The sequence below is a fragment of the Capricornis sumatraensis genome, chromosome 20 (assembly GCF_032405125.1).
Source record: "Capricornis sumatraensis isolate serow.1 chromosome 20, serow.2, whole genome shotgun sequence".
NCBI classification, from domain to species: Eukaryota; Metazoa; Chordata; class Mammalia; order Artiodactyla; family Bovidae; genus Capricornis; species Capricornis sumatraensis.
The window spans coordinates 37,102,679-37,114,099 of record NC_091088.1 but is presented as its reverse complement, the minus strand read 5'-3'; the positions used below and the strand labels follow the sequence as shown (position 1 = coordinate 37,114,099).

The following is an 11,421-nucleotide window of genomic DNA, read 5'->3' as shown; positions in this document are numbered from 1 at the left end:
AGTAAAGTTCAGTTCAGTTTAGTTCAGTTGCTCAGTCATGTCCCACTCTTTGCAACCCCATGGACTGCAGCACGCCAGGCTTCCCTGCTCATCACCAATCCTGGAGCCTACTCAAACTCATGTCCACTGTGTCAGTGATGCCATCCAACCATCTCATCCTCTGTCATCCCCTTCTTCTCCCACCTTCAATCTTTCCCATCATCAGGGTCTTTTCAAATAAGTCGGTTCTTCACACCAGATGGCCAATGGATTGGAATTTCAACTTTAGCATCAGTCTTTCCAATGAATATTCAGGACTGACTTCCTTTAGGATTGACAGGTTGAATCTCCTTGCAGTCCAAGGGACTCTCAAGAGTCTTCTCCAACAAGCATCAACAAGTTCAAAAGCATCAATTCTTTGGTGCTCAGCTTTCTTCACAGTCCAACTCACACATCCATACATGACTACTGGAAAAACCATAGCTTTGACTAGATGGACCTTTGTCGGTAAAGTAATGTCTCTGCTTTTTAATATGCTATCTAGGTTGGTCATAGCTTTTCTTCCAAGGAGCAAGCGTCTTTTACTTTCATGGCTGCAGTAAGCATCTGCAGTGATTTTGGAGCCCCCAATTAAAGTCTGTCACTCTTTGCCTTGTTTCCCCATCTATTTGCCATGAAGTGATGGGACTGGCTCCCATGATTTTAGTTTTCTGAATGTTGAGCTGTAAGCCAACTTTTTCACTGTTCTCTTTCACTTTCATCAAGAGGCTTTTTAGTTCTTCTTCACTTTCTGCCATAAGGATGGTGTCATCTGCATATCTGAGGTTATTGATATTTCTCCCAGCAATGTTGATTCCAACTTGTGCTTCATCCAGCCCGGCATTAATTAAAATATTTAAAGTTAGTAAAGTATTGACTCTAACTTATGGGTTCTGGGAAAACTGCAATTAAATGAAAACAACACATAAGCCATAATGAAAAAATATATATATTGTCTTCTCTCTTACATGTGGAAGAGTATGAGCAAAGTGTACATGGTGGTTGAGATTAGGGACTCTTCAGAGCTGGGAAGGCAGTGCTGTGGATCTTCACAGTCTGAGTCTCCCCAGTTCCATAGAAGACACAGAACAGTAAGTCAGGTAAAGCATGTGTAAGTACTTTTGAATCAGAAACTTGATATCACAGAGAGAAAATCTGTCCTCCTTTCCTATGAACTATATTCATGGGAGCTAGAGGAAGGTGGAATGTGGATAAATAGTAGGATTGTTTCTCCAGAGGGCCTAATTATACTTATTTAATTGTATTTTCTTTTTTAAATATTTAATTTATTTCTTTGGCTTGTTCAGGTCTTAGTTGTGGCATACAGGATCTAGTTCCCTGACCAGGGATCGAACCTGGGCCCTCTGCATTGGGAGCACAGAGTCTTATCTACTAGACTACCAGGGAAGTCTCATTTAATGATGTTTTCAATCAACTGTTCAAAAAAGCTGAAATGAACCTATTATATAAGTGGAGGTGAAGGATACAAAATTATTTCTAAACCCAATGTATCTGACTAGATTAGATATATTAAAAGAAAAAAAAAAACACTGAAGAAAATGCTTTACCAGTTCCAAGATGTGCTCGGTGATTTTATTTATCTCATTTTATTTTCAGAAAAAAATTACAGAGGTTATATATTGTCTTTATTATAACTATGAAAATGGTAGATCTTGGAGAGCTGAGGTATTTTGCCTGCAGTTATAATGCATATCCAGACTTCCCAGGTGGACCAGTAATAAGGAATCCACTTGCAATGCAGGAGACTCAAGTTTGATCCCTGGGTTAGTAAGATTTCCTGGAGATGGAAATGGCAACCCACTCCAGTATTCTTGTCTGGGAAATCCCATGGACAGATGAGCCTGGCAGGCTAAAGTCTATAAGGTTGCAAAGAATCAGACACAACTTAGCAATTAAACAAACAGAAAACAATGCATATCCAGATTTCAAATCCATGTCACTTTACACAATACCCATGCTGTTTCCACTGAAAAATTTTGTCTTCATACTGTATATGATAGCTTAAATGATTATATAACTGGAAGAATTATGTTTTTCTAACAAGTCTATGAACACTGTTAGATGCTACCAGTGATGGAGTTGTGGGACCACAAGGCCCTGCTTTGAATGACAACAGAAGTGTGGATGTCTCATTTAGTGTCACTTTGTAGGACTTGTGTACTAATATCATTTTAATGTGTCATAATATGAAATCTGCATATCTCTAATATTTCTAATTCTTCTTCCCTTAAGAGCATATCAGAAAATAGAACTTGCCTGACCCTTTGAAGCTATGAATAGTTGAGTATCTAATTATGCCAATAGAATATATGAAAAGAAGAGGCCTGCTGCTTCCAGGACAAGACATATGTCAGTACTTGATTGTTCAGCTGTCTCCTTCCATGCTACAAAGAATCTGAAGCCATTTATGTGCAATAGCATATGAAAAGATGGCATAATAGTATCAAACTGCATACAGTGATTGTGTAGACCCAAACTCACCATTAACATGTGTTGGGCATGTAACATAAATATGAAAAATACAATTAGCTGTGCTAAACCATGAAGATTTTTGATATGTTGTTACTGCAGCATAGTTTAGCCTCTCCTGACTGAGGGAGATGAAGTAGAATAATATTTCTGATGTATTATTCTCTCCTTGCAAAGCAGAGTAACATGTAAACTAGCTTATATAGGAATATAACATCGGGAGTAAAAAGTTGCTTCCACACTCATTATTGCATTTCATCCTCCTACAACCTATATTTTTTTAAGCATCCTATTTTGAAAAAGAAGGCATTCAGGTTCATGGAGGTAAAGATATTTGTTCTGTGTGGAATTATGTGGAATCTGGATGTGAATGCACATACTCTAGCTTTTAGAACAAGATCTCTTTCTCTTATCTGTGGCCAGTCCTAGTTCTTTGTGCCAAATCCGATTAATGTGCTTCAGCCCTAAATGGACTCTTTCAGTAGACTTTTCCCACTGCATTTGATGTTATTGATATTACCCTCCTAAAAACTCTCTCTTCCTTTGACTCCTGTGACACCACTTTTCTTTATTCACTCTTTTATCTGTCTTTGCTTCCTTCATGGACTCCACTTCCTCTGTGTGTTTCTTAAATATTCATATTTTTATGTGTTCTCTGCTAATTTCATTCCTTTCTTTAACATCTCCAACTGGGTGATCTCATCCACTCTCAGGGTTGTAATTCTCATTTTTATGCTAATGACCCCATTTATAGGCAAGTATGAACTCATTTTGAAATTCAGAGCTCTGTGGCTAGTGCCCTAGATGTATCTCTTTTTGAGTATTCCCAAGACAGCTCAACCTATCACATCCAAAATAAATGAATCTTTCTTCCTAATGTGCCTGTTACATGGTTCCCTGTATTCCAAATAAATGTCATCATTCACCTAGTCTCTAAATTCAGAAACTTGGACATCACCCCAAACTCTTCCATCTTTGTCACCACAATGCCACCTGTCAAACTCTAAACTATGTTCATTGTAATTTCTAGGTAATATGGTTATTTTTGAGCACATTTTCCACCTTCTGCCCAAATCCTAGGTTAGTTGTTTTGTTTTCTTTTTTTTCCTTTTAATTTTTTTTGTTTGGTCATCCTTTAAACCTGTGTATAAACAATAAGTGGGCATTCTCCTTTCTATCTTCATCCTTCTTCCCCAATAAACCACATTTTTCTCGGTATACTGTCTCAATAACATATTCCTAATTTAGTCTGCTAAAATATGTTACATATGATAAACTTTGCTGCTACTGCTGCTAAGTCACTTCAGCCGTGTCCGACTCTGTGCGACCCCATAGACAGCACCCCACCAGGATCCCCCGTCCCTGGGATTCTCCAGGCAAGAACACTGGAGTGGGTTGTCATTTCTTTCTCCAATGCATGAAAGAGAAAAGTGAAAATGAAGTCGCTCAGTCATGTTCGACTCTTCTTGACCCCATGGACTGCAGCCCACCAGGCTCCTCCATCCATGGGACTTTCCAGGCAAGAGTACTGGAGTAGGTTGCCATGTTTAAATACAGAGTTTGCTAAATATAATGGGTATATAAATACCCATTTTACTAGTGAGTTTGAACTCCTGTAAGATATTGGGTAGCTTAAAAAATAGAAATTTATTTTCTAACACTTCCAGAGCTAGATGTTGAAGGTTGAAATTCTGGTCTATTTGGTTTCTGGTAGGAGCTCTCTTCCTGGCTTGCAGACAGATCCAAAAGAAAAATAGAAAGTGACCTCTGATATGTCTTCTTATAAGGACACTACTCCTACTGAATCAAGGTACCACCCTTATGACCTTATGTAACCTTACTTCTTCAAGGTCCTGTCTCCAAATACAGTCACATTGGGGGTTAGAGTTTCAACACATGAATTTGGGGTAGACTTAATTCATTCCACAGCTCTGTGTTTTCACCATTTCCATCCAGATATAAAACATTTCCTTAACCAAGAAGAAAATAATTTTATGACTCATTACATCCAACACACCTATACACTCAAAAACACATGAACAACAACAACAACAACAAAAACCCATAAAACAAACCTAGTAAGCCACTGATCATCTTTCTGTTCCTGTAAATTACTGTCTTCTCTAGAGTTCCTTTTAAGTGGATCTTATAGTGTTTTGCTTCTTTTTCTCTGTATAATGTTTCTGAGATGTGTCCCTTTTGTCTGCATTTCCTAGTTGTGTTCTGTTTTATTGATAAATAAGTAATATTTCGTTGTATAAATGTACCACAACTTGTTTATCCATTCACCTGTTGATCAATCGGTTGTTTCCAGTCTGGAACAATTGTAAGTACATTTGCTATGAACTTTTATGTACAAATATTTGAGTGAATGCATGTTCTCATTTCTTTGAGGGAAATACCTATGTGTATAATTATATGTTCAATTATGATCTAATCATATTGAACTTATGTAGGTTTCTCTTTATACTTTGATAGAAAACAATTCAAAGTATTTTGTATGTGTGGCTAACTTGTGAAGGAGTGAACTCCACTCTTTTTCCCTTATAAGTTTTATCCTTCATTTTAGTCTTTCTTCATGAGGAGAATACATCTTACTTTCTTGTGTCGTCTTTGCTGCCTTGTTGGCTCCTAAGTGGTGTAGGGTTGAGAATAAGGTCATAAGGAAATTTTTTCACTCTGGTGGGCCTGGAACTCTTAAGTCCTCAGACAGTACCCTTTCCTTTCACAGTCTGATCTCTACCATCTTTTTCTGTTCTCAACGACATAGCAGATACTCTCTGATAAGCTCAGGTGGCCCCAACATGCATAGTAAAACCCAACCTTCAGCCACAAATTTAAGGGAGATCCCAAATGAATTCTGGAACCCTTCTTTGAAGTTCCACCTTTCAGACTCAGCTGCCTATATCTCTGATTTCCACTTCCTTAGCTCAGTGGACAGCTGAACCCTGCCCGGGGTTTAACCTTATGGGGTAAGAAACTTTTCCTAGATGGATATCTGGGCAATGGGATTCACCTTCTGAACCCTTCTCCCATCAGAAATGTCGCAGTTATTACTGCCTATTCTCTGAGTCTGAAAAGTGTCACCTTGTATATCTTGTCCACTTTTATAGTTCTCATTGGTGGGAGTGCCAGCCTGGGATCTGGTACTACCTGGAACTATATTTTCCAATATAATTTTAGCTACCTTTACACTTGCTGAAAATCCTTTAAAATGTAAATATCACAATGAGATCAGCATGTTTTTCAAGGTCCTTCCTGCCTGGCTACTTGAGTTTGCTCTTTAGTCTCTCCTAATCTTCTCATTTCTGAAATTCTAGATTTCTTACAAACACCATGCTGCTGTTAACCCCCACACATGTCTCCATACATGCTTTGGTGTTTGATACCAAACTTACATATGTAAAAAGAGCTGGGGTCCCTCAAATGCTTAAACTGCCATTTAGATGTATTTACCCCATATATTGACAATAGGCTACAGGGATATATTCAACTAAGTAAACAAGAGTTCTGTGAATCCCTTCAAAGGGGAGAAAATAATCTTTCAAAATTTTTCAGTCGTAAATGACCAAATGTCAGAAGTATCTGTCAGATAAGCAATGCCAAGATCCCCTTTGTTGAAAAGGAGGAGCATTACTATTCTTTTGAAGCAATAAATCAAGTATGAAAAGAGATTATTTCTTTTCAGTTTTCTTTAAAACTTTCCTGATGGCTCAGTGGTAAAGAATTTGCCTGTCAGTGCAGGAGACATGGGTTTGATCCCTGATCCAGCAAGATCCGACCTGCTGTGGAGCGACTAAGCTCATGTGCCATAACTATTGAACCTGTGTTATTTATACTTCAATGATACCTAGTTGGACACAGTAGGGATTACTGTCCTATTTTCTGCATAAGGAAGCTGAGCCTCTGTGAGTATAGTGGATACTGTCAGTGCCCCACCTTTATGTTCTCAGCACTCTTGCCTTCTCTATGCATTGCTGCTTTTCTACTTCCAGAACTTGTGATACTTTGACTGATATTGTTCTCTGGCAATTGGAGCAGGCTTGGCTCCTCAGGGTGGACCAGAAATGATAGAGATTAATGTTCCTGGTGCAGTCTTTGCTCAGTGATGACAGGAGTTGGTGGATAAATGTGCCAACTTCCTCACTCTTCTTCAGAGACACTTGACACTCTGATACATATTCTTTGCACTGTCTCAGAGATTTCAAGTGGGACTGAACCTTTCTACACAAAGAGCCCACAGAGTTCATTAACGTTCTTTATATTGACTTCCTTCTCTGTCCTATATACATATCTTCCCTACCATGCCTTCTAGGGTGGCTTCTTATGTTAAATACTTGCACACAAATCATTGTCACAAGGTCAGCTTCTGGGCAAACAACTTTATGAAGATCACTGAGTTTTAAATTCCTACAGCTAAGAACTGATAAAAGTGATAAAGCTAATAAAAGTGTTAGCCCCTTGGTCACATCTGAGTCTTTGTGACCCCATGGATTATAGCCCACAAGGCTCCTCTGTCCATGGAATTCTCCAGGCAAGAATACTGGAGTGAGTTGCCATTCCCTTCTTCAGGGGATCTTCCTGACTCACGGGTCAAATTTACATCTCCCGTGGCTCCTGCATCGGCAGGCAGATTCTTTACCACTGAGACACCTGGGAAGCTCAAGAGGTAATACAAGGCTACATATATCCCAAACCCAAATACATTGTAATTTTTAACCTCAGGAATTGCACTGAGATAAAAGTCTTCCTATGAATATTCCTCTTAAGCCATCCTGTTAGCAAATGGCTCTTTACTCTGCAATTAAAATAAGGGGATTTACCCTATATCTCTTGAGTTTCAGTGAGTTATTTCTCACTAACATGCCAGTTAAATAATAATTTTTGAAAGATAGTCTAACTTAATGGAAAGGGAAGGTCTTTGGAATAAGAAAGGCTTGTTTTCAAATCTCTTTTCTACCTTCTATGTGTGTGAATATTAATGTACTATTGTAAGTTTCAGGAGCCTCTTCTATAAAATGATGTATGCATAATGGAATCTAAGTCATAGGGTCTTTGTATGGAGTAAATAAAATAATACGTAAACCACTTATCATAGCTTTGTTGACCCTGCATATATCTGGCACTTTCTGATATGATGGTGATTTCTTCCTTGAGAGTAAAACTTTTTCATTTGACTTCATATCAGCAGCAGATTAATACTTGGAATAAAATCAGGAACTGGGATTTTTTTATCTCTGGGATGTTTTTATCTCTTGGATTAAATGGACAAACAAGATTCCTTATATGAAAGAAGTTACACTGGCTATTTGAGTGCACAGGTAAAAGTTCTAGCAAAGCAGTAATCCTCTCACAGGCTTTGGGAAATCTGCCTGTAGAACCATAATTTTACAGGCCCAAAGACACTTAGAGAGCAAAGAGCCATATCTCTTTCTACCAGTTGCTTTATTACCGATATTCTTCCTGGCCCCAGGTAACAATATATGAAAGTTGAGCTTATCATCTGGAAAGTACTAAATTACTTCACTTATTTTGTTAGGAAAAAAAAAACCACACAGAATAATAATGTGGTTCATTTCAGGGAAGATTGTTTATTCCTAACAATCCATAATGTGTTTCTATAAATAGTCAAGCCATCTAACCTTTGGCAATGCCAACGCAATAGCTATGAGCTTTTAGGTTTCTTCAAAGAGTCAGATCATTTATAGATTTTTTTTTATGAATTTTTATAGTGATGCAGTGTAGGTATAAAGAGACTCCAGTTGGTTAAGTTACCTTTGAAGGTCAAAGCAAGTGCTTGATGCCAGAGTTTGTTTAAATCCTGCTTAGTATGATTTCAGCTTCTACATTTTTTCCAAATAATATTTTATTGCTTTATATTAACCTTCATATATGTATAAATATACATTATATTGGAAAAATTTATACACCTGTGATGCTTGGTCTCTGGAAGGAAAGCTATGACAAACCTAGAAAGCATATTAAAAAGCAGAGGCATTACTTTGCTGACAAAGGTCCGTCTAGTCAAGGCTATGGTTTTTCCAGTAGTCATGTACGGATGTGAGAGTTGGACCATAAGGAAGGCTGAACACTGAAGAATTGATGCTTTTGAACTGCGGTGTTGGAGAAAATTTTGAGAGTCCCTTGGACTGCAAGGAGATAAAACCAGTCAGTTCAGTTCAGTTCAGTCGCTCAGTCTTGTCCAACTCTTTGTGACCTCATGAATCGCAGCACACCAGGCCTCCCTGTCCATCACCAACTCCCAAAATTTACCCAAACTCATGTCCATCGAGTCGGTGATGCCATCTAGCCATCTCATCCTCTGTTGTCCCCTTCTCCTCCTGCCCCTAATGCCTCCCAGAATCAGGGTCTTTTACAATGAGTCAACTCTTCGCATGAGGTGGCCAAAGTATTGGAGTTTCAGCTTCAGCATCAGTCCTTCCAATGAACATCCAGGACTGATCTCCTTTAGGATGGACTGGTTGGATCTTCTTGCAGTCCAAGGGACTCCCAAGAGTCTTCTCCAACACCACAGTTCAAAAGCATCAATTCTTTGGCACTCAGCTTTCTTCATAGTCCAACTCTCACATCCATACATGACCACTGGAAAAACCATAGCCTTGACCAGATGGACCTTTGTTGGCAAAGTAATGCCTCTGGTTTTGAATATGCTATCTAGGTTGGTCATAACTCTCCTTCCAAGGAGTAAGCATCTTTTAATTTCATGACTGCAATCACCATCTGCAGTGATTTTGGAGCCCCAAAAAATAAAGTCTGACACTGTTTCCACTGTTTCCCCATTATTTGCCATGAAGTGATGGGACCAGATGCCTTAAAGGAAATCAGTCCTGAATATTCATTAGAAGGACTGATGCTGAAGCTGAAGCTCCAATAATTTAGCCACCTGATATGAAGAGTTGACTCATTATAAAAGAGCCTGATGCTGGTAAAGATTGAGGGCAGAGGGAGAAGGGTCCAAAAGAGGATGAGATAGTTGGATTACATCACCAACTCAATGGACATGAGTTGAATAAGCTCCGGGAGATGGTGAAGGACAGGGAAGCCTGGAATGCTGCAGTCCATTAGGTCACAAGGAGTCAGACACAACTGAACAACTGAACAACAACAAATCATATAACATATATGTATAATATATTATAAGATATAATGTATATCTCTGCTTAACCTTAAACAGCCTCAAATATTTTGACAGATGCATTGATTAATTCATTTATTTATTTGGATTCTGTTTTGTGATTACCTAATCTGTGTCCCACATTTCGAAAACCATTAAGAATGTGGCAGTAACTTAGTTTCCACTCCAAGGATGCATTCCCTAGTCGAGAAACAGACTTGAGAGAAAATAATTTTATAGCAGTAATATTTACTATGACATGTATTTCAAAATGTAAAGATATTGTAAAGATATGGAAAGATGAAGCTGACTTGAGGATTCTGAGAAGTTCTCAAAGAAGCATTAATTTTGAGTCTGAAAATTCTGAATATGTTTGTTACTCGTCTACTACCTGCCTGGTACTATTCTAACTGCTTTATGTGCATCAAAGTTTAATTCCTTATAATAATGATATATGCTAAATGATTGATGAAAAATTTGGCACAGTAAGATTTAAAAAATAGAGGTCAAGAGACACAATAGTGTCAGTATCACCAGTCACTAGATAACAGAATCAGAATTTGGGTACAGTCAGTCTAACTCATGAGTCAGTTGTTGTTTAGTCACTAAGCCATGTCTGATTCTTTGGCAATGCCATAGACTATAGTTCACCAAGCTCCTCTGTCCATGGGATTTCCTAAGCAAGAATATTGGAGTGGGTTGCCATTTCCTTATCCAGGGATCAAACCCACATCTCACGCATTGGAGCAGATTCTTTACCTGCTGAGCCATCCAGGAAGCCTAGAAAATGAAATAGGCAAGGGAACTGATTCACTTCCAGAACCTCCAGAAAGGAATACAACCCGTTTTAGCTGACTGAGCCCCACGTCTGACTGTTGACCTAAAGACCTCTGAGATTTTAAAAAGATGTGTTGTTTTGAACTACTAAGTTTTTAGTAATTTGTTGCACAGCAATAGAAGCTGTGAGTGAGAAGAGGGTCAGAGAAGGACACACAACACATTCACACACCCCAGTCTTACAGTTTGACTTGAGGTCCCATAATCTCTCTATCACACTAACCTGGGTTGGAGGAATATATTTTCTCTAGAAGCGTCTCTCTTGTGGACCAAGGACAGATTTTACAGCAGGAGGAGACATAATTTCTGGGACTGATGTGAAAATATTTTCACAGAGTAAAGATTTAATATTATGACAACAGATTTTATGGAAGGTGAGTATAAGAAACATCATTTTAAAGAGCATGTCTGTGTCTTCTCTAAACTTACAGTAGAATTTGTTATGTTTAATGATGCCAGTTAAATTCAAAAAGACTGATAAACACAATCATGCTGTCTACTAATAGGAGATATTGTGCTAGTGGAATGAATTTTAATGTTACTACACAACAGTAACTTTAAATTGCAGTATGTTTTATATTACCCTTATTTGTCTGTCCAAAAAATAAAGAATAGCATTCACAATTTCTGAAACAGGAGAGCTTAGCAACAAAGGTTAAACAAATTCTGATAAGTAAATCTAATCATATATGCTTGGAAAAGTATATATCAAAAAAGTATATCACTTTTTTGTATTAGTATGTTGTTCTATATTAAATTTCCCTGTGTAGTGTTTTATACATATTGTCTGCCACATCACCATTTTTTTAAATAGCAAGGTTTCAAATAAATTTATTCCATATATTATATTATTATGTAATGCAATATTAGTGCTTTAATGTATGTAAGAATACATATATTATTTAAAATATATATTGTGGGATGCTCTAGTATATGTGCAC

The 11,421-nt window shown here is 37.9% G+C and overlaps 1 non-coding gene across 1 annotated transcript; it reads right to left on the bottom strand.

Moving 5' to 3' along the window:
• Positions 1 to 1,352: 1,352 nt before the first annotated feature.
• Positions 1,353 to 1,425, bottom strand: TRNAG-CCC (transfer RNA glycine (anticodon CCC)). Its single transcript has one exon. It is a non-coding gene; the product is annotated as a tRNA-Gly (tRNA).
• Between the last annotated feature and the right edge of the window lie 9,996 nt (positions 1,426 to 11,421).